General features: G+C 33.7%; 1 protein-coding gene and 1 pseudogene across 2 annotated transcripts in view; one reads left to right on the top strand and one right to left on the bottom strand.

The window, feature by feature from the left end:
* CNTN1 (contactin 1) overlaps window positions 1–16,925 on the top strand; it is a 361,942-nt gene that overhangs the window by 45,285 nt on the left and 299,732 nt on the right. The gene's annotated exons all lie outside the window — the stretch shown is intronic.
* Window positions 7,955–8,477, bottom strand: LOC118009037 (annotated as a pseudogene).

Raw genomic sequence — 16,925 nt, 5'->3', positions numbered from 1 at the left:
GAACTGTTATGTGGGCAATGACGGGCAAAACAATATCTGAAAAAGATAATTAGAAGGAGTGACAAAGAGATAGGAGATTGTTACAATAGTGAAAGATCTCAGCTCTGCCACTCACAAGCTATGTTATCACATTACTTACCTTTTGTCCATCAGTTTTGTCTATAAAATGGTGTTAATGTAAATGATTGTTATAAAGATGAAATGAGGTAATATGGACTAAGTTTTTGGAATATGTGTGTTAAAAAAAAAAAAGAAGATAGTAGGAAGGGAAAAATGAAGGGGGAGAAATCGGAGGGGGAGACGAACCATGAGAGACTATGGACTCTGAGAAACAAACTGAGGGTTCTAGAGGGGAGGGGGTGGGGGGATGGGTTAGCCTGGAGATGGGTATTAAAGAGGGCATGTTCTGCATGGAGCACTGGGTGTTATATGCAAACAATGACTCATGGAACACTACATCAAAAACCAATGATGTAATATATGGTGATTAACATAACATAATAAAATAAAAAAAAATTGAAAAGAAATAAAAAAGCACCAAGGATGAATGCATGGATGGAGTGAGACTTGAGAAGGCGTGTCACATTTGGGAAAGAGGTAGAGAAAGAAGTGAAGTTAGCTAGTAAGGTTTGTAACTTGAGAAACAGGTATGGTAACATGAAACCCCATACAGGAGGCCAGAGGTGATAAAAGAAACTCCAGTTAATATTTTTGTACAAAATCCTTTCAAGAAAAGTACATTCAGTTCCTTTAAAAAAGGACATAGGGCAGGAACTTAGAATAGAGGTACTAAGTGGCAGAGAGAGACTTGGGAATTAGTGCAATAAAAGTGGTTGTTAAAGCCATTGAGGGTGAATGTAGGAAGAAGCAGAAAGAATCTCTGGGGTTCCCCAGTTTTTAAGAATGGACAGAGAAGAAATCTCTAATGATAGATTCATAGGTTTACTGGGACAAGAGATGTGTGGGTGTGAAGACTCTTATATGGAGGCATAACAAATATAATATTAGCGGGATGTATGTGAAAAATAAAATCACTTTCTTGGAGAACATTAGAGAGAATAGAGAATTTAACTTTTCAATTATTAGTATTCCCATAATTATTATTGACATCCTCAGTCCCTTCACTATTACAGTCATTTTCAATCAAGATATGGGTATTGGCATCAAATGCTTCACTTTTAAAAAAGATAAAATGTTGGCCAGTCTCCTATATACCAATGATATTTAATTTCATAACATTTTAAAGTATTAAAAATACTGTTTCAAAGAGTCTTGGATATTCTAGAATTTATTAAAGAAATTAGTTCTTTATTCATTATTAATTAAAAAACAAATGGTATGAGTTATGTTTATGAATATAAGCTAAATGATTTGCATAGTTGAGGAAATTAACTTAATGATATAAGTTAATATGAAAACCCATTCTGTCTCTATTATTTAATTTCCAGTTGGAAAAATTCATAATTCCTTTCGTCTCAATTGGTGTATATCCTTTAAGGTGAAACGATCACATACTGCATTTCTATCTCACTTTTTTAAACTGGTTGACAGTTATACTAGTATTATAATAATATTCTGAGATCAGATGTTTTGTCATGTTCCTTATTGAGGGTCCTTTAAACTGTTTTATTTATTTTCTTAAAAATAGTCAGTGAATGATAACTATGTGCCAGGCATTTTGCTTACCCACTCTTGTCTGCTTTTTTAAACTTTTCACTGTAAACTTCAGCATTGAGGTTGAGTAGGGGGATGGAAAAAAAAATAGCTCAACAAAATAGTTTGCTGCTAGATTTCGAATTATTGTGAATTATTATGGTTCCCTTTGAAGTTTTAAGTGTATCGGTGTTTTTATTGATTTATGCTACCCATCTATATTATCATAAAGAGAAATTTGTCTGGCGACGCTAAGAAAAAAAGCTTAGAAATCATTGTCCTGATTTTAGAAATATACACTTGACTGACCAAAAGGCCCCTCGTGGGCTTTGTGGGGCCTGGAATTAAGGAATTCAATTTATTTAGGATTTGCAAATCCTTGTGATTTAGTTTGATTTCAAAAGAGCTAAAAATCTGTACAAAATAATTTTGCAGATGATTTTGGCAATGAAATCTCTGCATAAAGCAGTTTTTCATAGCACATTGAATAAGAAACCAGATATTTTATAAAATGGGTAGAAAGATATTTTTATTTTATGCTCTATTTTCTGTTTCACTTTGGAAATTCTACTTTGCATGTAATGCTTAGCATGCATTTTACTTTAAACTATCGTTCTACTTGATTTAAAAAAAAATATCAAGAACATTAGAGCATTCAGACAAATCTCTTTCCTTAAGAAACTTATATTCTGGTTAAGGAAACAGATTGTATGCTTTTTAACAGGAGGATTAATTTAGTAATTGAACAAATGTTTATCGAGCATTTCCAATATAGTGAATTACGGATACGGCTGTAAAGAAGATTATCTCTGCTCTATGGAGTTTACATTCCATTTGAAGTGTTGGGAATATGGTAACATCAGAAATTAATAAATAAGTACAGATGATGATAAATTCTAAGAAGACAACAAAGCAAGGGAAAGGATGGAGTGATCATGTGTGACTGTGTATGTGTGTGTATATGTGCCTGTGCTCACGCACGTGTGTATGTTTTGGCGAATCTTTTAGAAAAGGTAGTCACAGAAGGTCTTGTCAGAGAACTAAGCCATGCGGAGATGTGTGGGAAGAATTACATAGACAAAGAGGAATAAAAGTGTAGGGTTCCAGGAGCTTAGTGAGCAAGGGCAGAGTGATAAATCCCAGAGCAGAAATGAGGAGGCAGGGCAGGCAGCTGCAGAGTGATGCCTGATGCTTTGTCTTTTCTTCTGAGTATAGGAACCCAGTAGAAGCTTTTCAGCAGGGCTGTGACCTGATATGATTTGCTTTTTTAAAATATCAGTTTGGCTGCTATACGGAGAATGTATTTTGGAGAGCAAAAGAAGAAATAGTCCAGTCAGGAGGTTATTTCTGTAAAATGATAGCATAAATAACATTACAAATATTGTAAGAAAAATAAATCATAATGAACATTAATGGACTTGACTGTGATTTGCTGTTAAAAAATGTTCCTTAATAGGAAGCTGTAATACAGAGAAGGGCAAGTCCATTGCAGGCAATGGAGAACTGTTTTGATAAAGGAGGTTTGAATTTGCATTACTTCTTTCTAGGCAATGAGTAGTACTTGTTGAGTTAAATGGAGTATTCATGAAGGAGACTATTAGGTTATAAAGCTGTGTAGGCAAGATACCAGACTGTGGATGGCATAAAATAAATTCAGAAATTTGTACTTCATTCTATAGGCAGTGGGGGTCATTACAGATATTTGGAGAGGACGGTGGAATGTACAGTTTGGTAGTGGTTTGTAGTACTTTTGAGAGCTAATATTGGGTGCAAAAGGATCTACAGGGGAGTAAAGGTGGAATATGAGGTGACCACCTGGGCAGAGGCCAGGTTTAGTGTTAATTATTAGGTGAGAGACATTGGAAAGAAAGACTGCATACTGAGGGGTTGAAGGAGAAGGAATAATGAAAAGTAACTCCAAGGTTTACATAAAAGATATATATCACTTTTAATCTCTGCAACAAACTGATGAGGTAGGTAATAGTCTTACTTTACAGATGTTGAGGTTGAAGGGCTCAAGGCATAGTAGTTTGCAAAATTCTCACAGCTAGTGATTGTCAGATGGAATTTTAAACCCAGGTAAATTATATAACACTGTTCCCAAAATGATCTGAAATAATCTAAAGTTTCTAAAGATTGGTTACGCATGCATACAGTACTCTATTCTTAAGATATTTATTTTCATATTGGAATAGTTGTTGTACTTGAAAATTGTGCTTATTTATAAATGTTGCTGTTGTTCTCAAGATATTTAAAACACAATACAAAATGAAAACTGTGTTTAAATAGAACTTTGGCTTTCATTTTCACTGTTTAATCACAAAAATGACATTAACATATTGATTTCTAATGTCTTAATTATTAGATGTTTTATTACAAATATTGCATTACTGATTCAATCAACTGTTTATCTATCTACAAGTCTAATTGGAAACCACCAAGCATAACAAAAAAGAGTGGGATAAAGTCAGAGGAATCAATCTAAGAAACAATTTAGCAGAAGAGAAAATGCTTTTCTAATAAATTATAGGTGCAACATGTATTTTTAATCTATCTTTTCTTGCCAAGTTAAAATTACAATATGGTAAGCCTGAAAAGAGATAAAACACCTCTAAGTTCTTATATTTGGTCTTATAGCATAGCATTCTTGACATCAATGAATTATTTCAATTCTTTCAGTTGTTACAGGAATGATTAACTTGGTGTTCTGATTTATAAGTGCTAATTAAAGAGCACCAATACTTTATTATTTCTCTGGATTCTATTCCATTTTGTAAGAACAGTTTAGGAACTAAGCTATATCATAATTATATAGAGTTGTCCTTTTTTTAAAGATTTACGGTACATTAACATAAATTAACATTTATTGACTTCACACAGTGGACCAGGTATTGTAGCAAAATAGATATATAGTACATTTAAAGTAGACAGCCTATATCTCCCTTGTCCACTTTTCAGTTTAACCCACCAATGATATTTTTACTGAAAAAAATATTTCTTTTGATGATTATGCTTAGTCCTATACATGTGAAATTTTTATTGAGTGCAAATAGTAAAAACTGGTTTTTAGTGAGTGCTAATATGTGCTGGACCTGATATAAACACAAGTCCTTGCTGCCATCAAGCCTATATTTCACAAGTAACTATATGTCAGGTAGTAACAGGTACTGTGAAGAGCTTCAGTAAAGCTGGCTAAGGGGGAGAAGAGGTGTGGGGAAGAAGGGGTATCGAGGTCTGGGATATTGTGGACAAGATGTTCCCTCTTTTATATATTTGGTTAGTGAAGTCTTGAAACTCTCGAGAAAGAACGAGTGCTATACTATGTCAAATACTCCTACTAGTTTCTTTGAAAGAGAATTGATGATTGGCCATTAATTTGGTGGTGCAGCAGTCACTGGGACCTTGACAAGAGCTACTGCATAGATCCGAGAGAATATAAGCCTAATTGAACTAGTTCAAGAGGATGGGAAAAGAAAGGGGGATAGTATTTACGCCTCTTTTGAGTCTTGCTGTAAATGAAAGCAGAGAAGTGAAATAGTGGTTGGATGCAGATGTGGATCAAAAGAGTTTGTTGTCACTTTTTAAGATGGAAAATTTTTAAAAATCAGTTTTGCATGATATTGGGAATCTTTTGGTGAAAAAACAATCCAGGAGGCAGGTGGGTGGGGACAGATTTTGGAGTGTTGTCTTTGAGTAGCTAAAAAGGTATGGATATGTTCCAAATACATAAGGAGGGATTAGCACTAGGTAGGAGTAGGGCAGGTTATGCATATTAACAGAAGAAAATAAGTGGTTTATGGACACAGATGAACGTAAATTGGTGGATGTGGTATTGGCAATATTTAGGACTTCTCTTTTGGTTGCCTCTTTCTTTTCAAAGAAATAGAAAGCATAGACATCAGCTGAGAATCAGAAAAAAGAAATGTGCTAGTGAGGGAATAGAAGTGTGAAAACTCAGTTTGGTGAAAGAGGATTATAAAGAAAAAAATGTCTATTTTGCAGATGTTATGTTTGAGGTCCTGTGGGTCATTCAAGAAGACAGGATGTGCAATCTTTTTGCTCAGTCAGGAGATGAGGTTCACAAACAGTTTTGGATATTAGTGGCACAGTTACAGTAATTTAAACCATGATGTAAAAGATACGGCCAGGGAGAACTAGCAAAGTGAGGAGAGGAGGCCAAGGTCATAATTAAAGAATTTTATTATTTATTTAGGTAAGGGAAGCAATGCAGAAAAGGAGAAAGAAAACAGAAAGGGACAAAGAAAACAAAGATAAAATAGCAATAATAGTGACTAGAATAACATTTATAAGAAAGAGTGTTCAGTTTGTAAATGAGTTCTAATAGGAGGAAAACTAAAAAGATACCATTACATTTTGATTATTAGGAGGTTATTGATTACCTCCCAGTTGTTTATGAAGCTACAGTACAGTGAACTGAAGTTTCAAGATATTTGACCATGATAGCAAAAGGACATCTCATGAGAGATTAGTAGCTTTAAAGTGAGGTAGACCAAGGGAACTTTTATATTTTAATAAAAGTTTACTAAGTATCTCCTTTATACCAGACACTATTCCAGGTAGCCTTAAACAAAGTGGACATTGTGAACAAAATTTACAAAAATCTCAATCCTCAATATCTTATATTCTAGTTTAGGTTGTTTCTTTAAGCTGCTTCTTTTAGCCTAGGAAGACTTGAACATTTAAAAATTTTATATCAGGAGAAAGTCAAAGGAGAGAGGAAAATAAAAGGTGTGGTTCTTGGGCATGGCAGACTAAGGGAAGAGCATGGTGTCACTTGACATCACAAGAGGAAACCATGATAAAATATCAAACAGGCCTCCTTAATTTTCAGTTTATGTTGGACAAGGATTTTGTACAAAAACACTATGGTTCAATGAAAGGAAAAATATAATGGGTTTCAGAAGACTGGTTCTATACCCACAATTTGACTAGCTATATCAGCAAAAGAACGAGGCTTGAGGAGCTGTAGCTTCCTCATGTGTAAATTAGAGCTATCTTTTCTGTCGCAAGATGTGCTTACATTGATCAAATGAGATTATATATTCTTTAAAGAGCCTTATAAATCAAAGATCTTTTTATAAGAAAATGATAATTGATAGGGCACATCTGCAAAATCTTGTGATCTATATTTTGTGGTTCTTAAAATCCAATTATTTTATAATCGTTGTTAATTTGGAGTGAAACTACATCTTTTTATTTCACATTTTTATTTTGTATTTGTAAAAATATATTTATATTTATAAAATCCCTGATTGTTTTTTATGTGCAAGTTAACAAAATATAGAATATATTTCTTTTGATCACTGTGCACTAACACAAGACCAAAGACTTTAGTATGCCCTGTGTGATCACATGTTTATAATAGATGAGCCTTGGCTTACAATGACTGCTTTGTTTGATGTTTATTAGCCCATGCCTTAGTGCAATTGAACTTGTCCTAAATTCACTGTTTCAGAGCTACAACGTGTGTAGCACATTCATTGTCCTATGAGTGATACTCTCTTACTTGAGTCCAGACAGTAACCTTAGGACTTTTCAGGTTCTTTTCCTTATAAAGTCTAGAGCTTCTGTTAAAATATTGAAATATGTGAAACAATTAAAATATTTCAAATGGTGGACCCTTTATGTGACACTATTTTGAAAAATATCTGATTGTGTATGGGATCAGGCTTGTTTCTCATCCTACATCTAGGTGCTAGCATTAATGAGTGAGATCCGAGAATAGATTTCAATTTGTGGTTATTTTATTTAATTCCAAATAAGACAATTTCATGGTATATTAAATTGTTTATAATTCTAATCTCTGTTGCCAAGAGTTCCCAATAATTTTGAAAACTATTACTTAACATTTTAAAATGATATCACAAAAGTTAAAGACGAAAAATTTGAAGTGTAACATTTTAAACTCTACAGTACCATCTGATTTATAAAAACAATAATACTATGCTTCCCCTTATTCTCCTCTGTATTACTAAATCAAACAAACAAGTAATTAAAATACTAAGCTAAAGGGGATATCTCATTCAATCCATTTTTTTTTCCTCATTAAGCTTTTAATGGGTCTCAAAATTCTGTGACAGATTTTTGGTCAAGTTGTTTCCATTAAAAAGTACTGATTTTAAAAACTAGTAACTTAAAACTGCCACACACACACAAAAAAAGCAGCTGGTCCACAAAACATTCTCCTTTCCTTCTGAAGGTTTTACGATGCATTGTTACCATTAACCAGTCTTTTACTATTAAACTTAAATGGCCAATTGACACAAACAGTTCTGAGACCGTTCTTCCACCACTGATTAAGACTGGGGTGGCAGGTATTGGGGATAATATTCATTTAGCCTTCTGAGCTTTCTGAGCAAACTTGGTGACCTTGCCAGCTCCAGCTGCTTTCTCGTCCACTGCTTTGATGACACCCACGGCAACCGTCTGTCTCATGTCACGAACAGCGAAACGGCCCAGAGGAGGATAGTCAGAGAAGCTCTCAACACACATAGGCTTGCCAGGAACCATATCGATGATGGCAGCATTACCGGATTTCAAGAACTTGGAACCATCTTCCAGCTTTTTTCCAGAACGATGATCTGCTTCTTCAGCTCAGCAAACTTGCAAGCATTATGAGCTCTGTGACAATTCAGCACAGGGGCATATCCAGCACTGATTTGGCCTGGATGGTTCGGGATAATCACCTGAGCCATGAAGCCAGCTGCCTCCATTGGTGGGTCATTTTTGCTGTCACTGGCCACATTGTTAGGATGAACATCTTTGACAGATACATTCTTTTTTTTTTTTTTTGACAGATACATTCTTGACATTGAAGCTCACATTGTCCCCATGAAGAGGCTTACTCAAAGCTTCATGGTACATTTCATCAGACTTAGTTCAGTTGTAACATTGAGTGGAGTAAAGGTGACCACCAGGCCAGATTTAAGAACACCAGTCTCCACTTGGCCCACAGGGACAGTACCAATACCACCAATTTTGTAGACGTCCTGGAGGGGTAGATGAAAGGGCTTGTCAGTTGGATGAGTTGGTGGCAAAATGCAATCCAGAGCTTCAAGCAGTGTGGTTCCACTGGCATTGTCATTTTTATAGGTGACTTTCCATCCCTGGTTATTGTGATAGTGGTGGCGAAGACCCTGCAATAAGCTAATTTTTCCTGTACAAGGGGCTGCAAACCATGTGACTCTCCTGAGACTCTAGTTATTCTAACCAATTCCCACTAAAAAAAAAGGGAAGAGAAGAAAACTTTATCCCAATTTGCCTCTTTGCTTTTTTTCATCTTCATCTCTAATATTTGTTGCTTTTTTAACTTTCTGAATATACTGCTATTAAAAAAGGTAGAAAATACTGAAGAAAACTGCAATTACCCGTAGCTCATAACTCAGAATAGCTACTCCTAATTCCTTGCTATCTTATCATTTTTGGTATATTATTTATAATAAATATTACAATGAATATTTTAGAAAAATGAGACCATTTGTTTTACACTGTTTTATAGGATGTGGCAGTGTGCCTGGAGCAATGTCAGATATCGTTACACATTCTTCAAGATTATGATTTTTAATTGCCCTATCATATCTAACGTAAGGATGTATTATAATTTATTTAATCTACTGTTGGGAATTTATATTTTTAATTTTTTGCTGTTATAAAATAACCACATTTTTTAGACTTTTGCTTTATATTGCCAAGTTACCTTCAGGAAGTTATCAGCTGATGTCCCAACTAGTATGAGAATAGCTACTTTCTTGTATGTTTCACAATATTGGGTACATTACATTTATAGATAGGTAAAAATATAGATACATAGGTGTGTGTATGTTTTGCATGTATATATGTATGTATATAGACATATATGATAAATTATAATGCATACATTTAAGTATAAGCAAGAATAGTATCTCTTATTTTATTTTATATCATTAAATATTTATAAAGTTAAATATGTTTTATATGTTACCAGCTATCTCTACATTTTCTTTTGAATTTCTTAACCATGTGAAATTTTCACCACATTAATTTTGTAATATGTTCTAATACTTTTAATACAACCACAGCTTCATCAATTCTGTAAATTTTAAAGTTTGCTTGGCTAGTCTTACCATTTATTCTTCCAGAAAAAAAAATTATTTTCTATTTCTAATTTGCTTACTCTTCTAAAGAAATTTATCTGGGAAAAGAGAAGTCACAGCAAGTTTGTATGTTGATAGAAATGAAAAATGAGTGTAGAAAGAAACTGTTGATACAAGAAGACAAGGGGAGATTTACCAAAATGATACCAGCAGGTGAGAGGGATAGAATCTTATGTACAAGTGGAGGTTGTGGTTTTGTAGACTAACACTTACATGGTGTTTATTCAGTAAGGATGGAATGCGGGAGGAAATGTTCACAGTTTAAGGAGAGAAGAGTAAGTATAAAACAGTAAACTAGGACAGTGGGAGAGTGAATGGTCTGTTTTAACAGCCCTTTTCAGGATACTGTTCATGAATGTAACGCAAAACCATTCAGTAATGTTGTATGGTAGGGATGAACTGGGGATGAAAGACAGGAAATAGGTGGTAAATCCATGGATTGTAGGTCCTGCTGGGATAGGAGAATCATTGCAGTCAGGGTACTTAGAGTGAGTGAACTGGAAAGAAAGGAGGTATAGTCATCGGGGAGTGTGGTGCTAGAAATTGAGATATGGAGGGGTTTTCTTATTGATATGACCAGAGGAGCTGAGGTAGTGTTGATGAGAAGATCACTGAATGAGAAGTAGTCAAAGAATCTAGAGGCCAGAGGGTTGAAGGAGTCATACATATAGATATTGACCCCAAATTGAGATGAGATTGACGGAGGTTTTGACAATAGGCAAAGATTTCTGAGAAATGGGTAGATGAGTGTAGTAAGAAGAGGTACTCTACAGTGCAATCTGAGATTCAAAATTGAGGGTTAATATAGAGAGCCAGTGCACTAGAGGTTCCCTATGCCTAGAATATTTTCCACCAGACCCCCCCAATAGTATGTTCCTTCTCGTTAATTAGGTGTTTGCCTGTCACTGCCTTCAAGGGGCTTTGCCCCATCATCCAATCTAAAATATTCCCTAAGGCATGTTCTATTTTGTATTTTACTTGTTTTATATTTAAAGAACATTTATAACTAACAAAATATCTTGTTTGTTTACTTGTTTTTATACACTGGTTCTCTTATAGAATATAAGTATTTTGAAAACAGTGATTTTGCATGTCTCATTTGTGGCTGATTTCCCAGACTTATGATTACTGACACATAGTAGGCAGCCAATAACTCACTGTTGAATGAGTGAATATTTATAGGATTAATTATTCTCTCCCACTTTCCTGTGACTTCTTCCAAAATCCAAATATACTTTTTAAAGGAATTTTCCAACTTAGAGCATCCATTCTTCTTATAAGAATTGCTATTCACAACCTTCTCCTCAAGAATGGTGAATTAGTAACACGAGTAGGAAAAAGGTATAAAGTGTTCTGTTTGCCTATGTAATTATTAGTTAGGACTCAAAGATGTTGTCACTCATTACTTAAGAAAATTCTCACCAGTAAGATAATGAACTTGAAGTATAATTATCTCCTAATTGGTTTCAACTATCACTATCCTGTTATGCTTAGCCAATAGTCAGCTTCTCACAGATTAGTACCCCACAACTGTAAACTTGAATCTCCTCCCCCATATGAATATACCCTTTGCTTACTTTTTTTTTGAAAGCAGATTAAAGATAAGTTGAAAATCTTATTAGTCAGAAAAAAAGTAAAAATAAAATGATTTATCTGTATTCAGTTGTTCTTTTTTCATATAAAAACTAATTTTTTATTTTTGTGCTAAATACAAAGTACTAGAGATAAATCTATGTTCTTATATTTTAGCAATAAGTAGAAATATAAGTAGTTAACATGCTATTTAGTTTATATGTAGAAAACTAGATATAGTATGGTATAGTAGAATGAGCCCTTGGTGTTGTCAAGGATTAATTAAGATAACAAATGTAAATTAGTTTCCCCTTTTTTCTCTCTAACAGACCAGATATGTGTTATTCATCTTCTTACACAGAATAAAACTATCCACCTTAATTTGATGCCCAAGGCAAGAAATTTTTTCCACATTGTAGATGGTTATTATGTAGCATGATTCTAATTGTTACTGCTCTATTTTTATGAAGTAGCATTCTGTAATCACATCGGTGATTTAATGTTTCTAATCATTTACATTTTTAAGCCTCTGGTACTATGAATATTTTACAGAGTAGTTGATTTATGTTTGTATACTCAGAATATTTCAAGTTTAAGACAAAATGTTCTTTTGGTGTTTTGAGAATTTTAAAGGCAACTTAGAAATCTACCATTTTAAATTCTGCTACCATTTATTGAGCACTACCAAGTGAAAGACCCTGTATCAGCCAACCTGGGCTGCCATAACAAAATACCATTAAAGTAGATGGTTTAAACAATAGAAATTTATTTTTCAGGGTTCTGTATGCTGGGAAGTCTAAGATCATGGTTGGGTTCTGGTGAGAACTCTCTTCCTACATCCCAGATGGCCATTTTCTCATTGTGTCCTCACACAGCAGAGAGAGAAGACAGCAAATTCTCTAGTGTCTCTTCTTATAAGGGCATTAATTCCATTACAAAGACTCCACTCCTAAGACCTCACCTAAAGCTAATTCTCTCCCAAAGACCTCATCTTCAAATACACTTTTGGGGTTAGGACTTACATGTGAATTTGGAAAGACATAATTCAGTCCATAGCCAACTTTGAGCTAAGAAATACATGCAGCTTTTTTGAAGTAAAAATCAGATCATAATTGCAAGAGGTTACCATCATTTAGATTTTCTTTGGAATGTAGCCCTTTATAGGAGCTTCAAAATTGTGTTTTATATAGATTATAAAGCATTTATGGACCCTCTGCATTATAAAATTTTGCATCCAAATAGACTATGGGACCAGGTTCTTTTTGTTTTATTTTGTGTGTATTATGAAAAATTTCTTATATGTACAAAATTAGACTGAAAAGTCTAATGAATTCTTAATGTACCCACTACCCACTTTTAACAGTTACCAACTCAAGGTGAATTTGTTTTTTTCTATAAACCACCCACTGTACATAACTTGCCTCTGGTCTGGAATCAACCATTGTCTCCAAGTTCTAGGATTTCTTTAGTATTTCAAGTCTTCAATTTTGTTGCTAAGAGATCTCTTATGGTTACTGGGTTGATTATTGGGTTTTTCGTTTGTTTGTTTTGTTGGAAGACTTAAGAAAAACGTTTTGTTTTGATTTTGAACAAATATATTGCTGGTTCATACTGATTTTTACAATTAAACTTCAAGCTTTCAGGAATTTTAGTTAATTCCTCCTATCTTACATCTGTATCTCCTTTCTCCCTTGCCAAGGATTCTGTATCAGGAAAATCAGGAATAATAAAATTATAGTATCACAAAAATCACACATTTATTTCATCCAACATTATACCTATAACAATGTGTACAATAAAAATACTACCACCAATATTATTATTACTGATAGCAGGTAATTTTTTAAATTCCTTTTGCCCATAGACTAGCCCAGTAGGAATCAGCAGTCAAATTACTATGTGTGTATGTGTGTGTGTGTATTTAATTTTGTGTGTGTGTGGTAAGAACACAAGATTTATCTTCTTAAGTTTTTATAAGCAATACAATATTGTTCACTATAGGGACAATATTGTACAGCTTGTCTCTAGAACTTATTCGTCTTGCATAATTGAGACTTTATGCCTGTTGATTAACAACTCCTCATTGGTTCCTCTCAGTGTGGCAATGCCACCAACTGGATATACATTTGGGTTCATTGGTTTTGCTTTACTTTTTAATTTTAGAATCTCTTTTTTAAAATTGGTTCTGTTTAATAATTACTTGAAATATTTACATGGTTCAGTGACAAAAATACAAAACAAATTATATTAAAAAAAAAACAAACTAGTTTGTAGTTCATGTCCTGCACTCTATTCTGTTCATCTACTTATTTATTAAAAAAATAGTTTGGGATGCCTGGGTGGCTCAGGTAGTTGTGCGTCCAACTCTTGGTTTCGGCTCAGGTCATGATCTCATCGGTCCTGAGATTGAGCCAGGTGCCAGGCTCGGTGCTCAGCAGGGAGTCTGCTTGAAGATTCTCCCCTCCCACCCTCCCCCCTTGCTTGTGCATTCTCTCTCTCTCTTAAATGAATAAATAAATCTTAAAAAAATAGTTTATACTTACATTTTTACAAATATGTTTTAAAAATATATGCCTATATATTTTAGTAGATGAATAGTAGCATAGGTGGGCTATATATATATATATATATATATATATATATATATATATATGTATATATACACACACACACGTGGCCATATATGTATGTATATATGTATATATGTATACACATTAAAAGGTGCTATTGAAATGATAGTCTGAATTTCTTTCTCTAATAAGTGACTTGGCCATTGTATATGGCTGCCCAAAAGATTTTTTAATTTTCTTTAAAGCCTCATAATTTTACTAGGATGTGTTTTGGGGTGGGATAAGTTATTTTCCAAAGTATGCAGTATGACCTTTCAAAATATAGTTTCAATTTTTTTCCTTTATTCAGGAAATGTTTTTACATTGTAGCTTTTGATACTTGTCCTGTATTTTGTTTTTATTTTATAAGGATATAAATGATCTCCAGTTCAAATTATTTAATTAATCGCTATTAATATAAGGTTTACCACATGGGGTCAGTTTTGGCCAATACAATCAGAATGTTACTAGTTTTAATTAGAGGTATGTTACACAGCATTTCCTGTTTGATCTCATAGTTAAAGGTTAGGGATGTACTCTGTGATTTGGCTTCCCTGAATTCAACTTTATGCAAACTGTAAGCTCCAGGACACTGAATTGTTTCTTTGGAAAAATAATAACTCTGCAAATGTTTAGAAAAAATTGGATTAGTCAAATTAAACAGGTTTATTGGAAATATGCATTATAATCTTCAGAGAAAATTACATGCAGAATTTTACAAATGTATTTGATAGCTAACCCTTCTGCAAATAAACACATTAACATCTCTAAGTGAAATACAATTTGGAAGATATTGACTTAATACATTTACTGTGGAACTATCAACAGATTTATCAAAACACATTCAAATTTTTAACATTTCTCATTTGTATCAATTCCTAGAAAAATATACTCTATACATTAGTATAGTAACACTTCCTTTTATTTATGCAGCACTTAATTTTTTCATAAAATAGTAGAGTGTATCCTTCTTTCTTTTTTTTTTTAAAGATTTTGTTTATTTATTTGACAGAGAGAGACACAGCGAGAGCAGGAACACAAGCAGGGGGAGTGGGAGAGGGAGAAGCAGGTTTCCCGCGTAGCGGGGAGCCCGATGTGGGGCTCGATCCCAGGACCCTGGGGTTGTGACCTGAGCTGAAGGCAGACGTTTAACGACTGAGCCACCCAGGCGCCCTGAGTGTATCTTTCTAAAGTATCTTTGACTTAGGGAATTATGATAAGTTTTGTTCTTTTCTCAATACTAGAGTACTTCTATCCTTTACTTTGCAGTTTCCTTTTCTTCCCCCTGTGAAGTTTTAGTAAACTATTTCTAAGTTATATGATTCAGTCATTTTTGATTACTGGCTCTCAAGTTGGCATTTGAAAAATGACATTAAAGCATATTTTGTGGGTAGCAGTTCTTCTTAATCAGACAGAAATACAGAGACAGAAGTGGATGTCAGAGGGTGGGAGATGTTGAGTTTGTTTTGGAAGGGGCTAAGGGGCCCATGGGAAATATCCAGGTATCATGGCCAGTAGATAACTGAAAATAGGACTATGGCCTTTAGAAGAGAGCTTGGGAATGGAAATAGATTTGAGAATCATATGTTAATAGTAATGAAAACCCGAAGTGGGTAACATTTCTCAAGAACAGTTAGCAGGGGGGCGCCTGGGTGGCTCAGTCGTTAAGCGTCTGCCTTGGGCTCTTCCCTCTCTGGCTGTGTCTCTCTCTGTCAAATAAATAAATAAAATCTTAAAAAAAAAGAAGAGTTAGTAGAATAAAGAGAAAGGAGAAATTGATCAAGATAAAAAATAAAGTTTAAGAATTTTATATGCTTTATTCAAAATTCTTTTGTCATACAAAATATGTCTGTGTTTTATAAAGTTATTTTAAGGAAACAAAATGTAACAATTCAAGAAAATATACATTTTTTAATATACCTGGTAAGATTATTTGAAAATTTCCAATTTAATTTACATATTATCTACTCCGGTTATTACTAGTAGTCAAATAGTACTATGATGTAAAATTTTTACTCTTCAATTATTCCTTTATAATGGAATTGTCTTATTTTTAGTATGCATTATTTTTATGTTACTTAAAAACCACTTGGAAAGTTATCAAACTGAAGTAATTTTCCATCTGCTTTTCTGATTTTTTTTCTGTTTTATTCTTGTAAGTGAAAATAACTTTTAAGGTGTATTTTTAAAATTAATTGACTTTCCCAAGCTAATAAAAACTGAAAAGATCATTAATATTTCTTTAGTCTTTGAATTCATGTTCCTAAAAGGGAAAATCTTAATGTAAGAAATGATTTCATTGCAGTATCTCAGTTTATTAGCTTATACTTCCATGGACTGCTAACAATAATTTAAAAATTAACTTTATTTCCAGATTGGCTTTACAATCCTAATTTATATTCTTATTATATTTTGTTATCTTTTAAAATCCTTCATGACATTTGTGTAACCGTTCATAATTTATAGATTATTTATAGTTGTCAGTTTACTTAATCCTTACAACAATTCTGTGACATGGGTATTAGTAACGCTGTTTTATGGAAAAGGATATTTCAAATCAGAATTCAGTGTCCTACAGCTAGTAAGGGTAGAGAGGGCCTTCAAATCAGCTCCTCCTCCTCCTCTATAACCAGAGTTCTTTGACCATACTTGAGCAATTTTGAAATGATATCATATTTTTGTACTCTTCTTACAAGTCCCTTGGGAGCACATTCTAAGTTAGGAAATTATATCCTTTATGGAAAATGTCTAGGGCATGACTAATTCCACACTGCATCCTACCCCTCACTTTTTAAAAAAACTAGGTACAAGAGTCTCCTATGAAACTGAAACAAATACTACATTTTGGGAGTCATAACAAAGAAAGGTTATTTTCATCTCTAACAGTTCCTGGCTGGTCACAGTGTTCCATGCCACAGAAAGCCTGAATAATTTCTTT

This window comes from Mirounga leonina, unplaced genomic scaffold, assembly GCF_011800145.1.
Source record: "Mirounga leonina isolate KUSES-001 unplaced genomic scaffold, KU_Mleo_1.0 Mir_126, whole genome shotgun sequence".
NCBI classification, from domain to species: domain Eukaryota; kingdom Metazoa; phylum Chordata; class Mammalia; order Carnivora; family Phocidae; genus Mirounga; species Mirounga leonina.
This window is presented reverse-complemented; position numbering and strand designations above follow the sequence as displayed.